Raw genomic sequence first — 1,118 nt, 5'->3', positions numbered from 1 at the left:
CTCTCCAGAGGACTGGTCAAAACTTTCTTCATCCCACAGCGTGTGGAGTCAACGTCAGCTGGCCCCCGAGACGCAGCCAATGGGCTGTGATCAGCATGCCCTTAGAACATGTGATCTGCCGCTATTTAGTCTCCATGGTCAACTACAGCAGCAACTCTCTATTGTCACAAACGTACATAGGCAAGAGGAGAGCTGTGGGGGTCACACAAAGTGTTTCCATCGCAAGCAGCACTCTGGGGCCCTTTGTCCATGCTGATCCGGGATTACTTCGATCCTTTCAAACACACTGCAACACAATGTTCAGGGAGACCCAATGACATGACATTGAGCAGTCAGTGGAACTTGTGTATTTGTGTGTTGTTTATGTATACATTTCATTAAGTTCACATACACTGCTCTTAAATATGTAATGCACATTTTTTTTTTTTTATCTCAGAATTGCTGTTGATGAATGGCACTGAGAGAGCATGTTGGGTCTAACTGCCATGGTTTTATTTCCCTGTTAATATCTTAATTTTGCTAACGCAAATAGATGTTTCTCAAATTCATCCAGTGAGATGATTTTATTGTTCTGATTGAAGAAAAAAAAAACAACATCTCAAAACTACTGAGCTGTAATATAGTTGAGGAAAGGGAGCCAAATGGCCATTACATCTCACGGAATTGAAATTGCTAGAAAGCAAAGCAAAAGCAAAAATGTGTACCAAACCTAGCCAAGTATGTATTTGTAGGCCTGCCTTAATGTACCAGGGCACAAGCAAGATTTTTTGAATTCTGGGTGTATTTTAACAGAAAACTGGCTAGCAACCAGTTCAGGGTGTCCCCTGCCTACTGCCTGAATCCAGCTGGGATAGGCACCAGCAACCCAGCGACACTAGTGTTCATATATACACAGTGGAGCTCCAGGTTATAGCATCCCTGGCTTAAATTATTTTTATATCAAGATGTGGTATACTGAGTTTTTTCAGCCCCCCTTTATGGTATTTTCCCCGGTTGGCTGTATTTGTGTTGTTTTGTGTCAATCTGCAGGCGTTTTTAGGTAAATGCACTTATTTTCTGTTGCCGTCACTGCTTTCTCTTTCTCTTTAACATCACCAGCAATCTTGGGACCAATGGCT

The sequence above is a fragment of the Hippichthys cyanospilos genome, chromosome 7 (genome assembly GCF_059441005.1).
Source record: "Hippichthys cyanospilos isolate Australia breed blue-spotted pipefish chromosome 7, RoL_Hcya_1.0, whole genome shotgun sequence".
NCBI classification, from domain to species: Eukaryota; Metazoa; Chordata; class Actinopteri; order Syngnathiformes; family Syngnathidae; genus Hippichthys; species Hippichthys cyanospilos.
Note: the sequence above shows the minus strand (reverse complement) of the source record.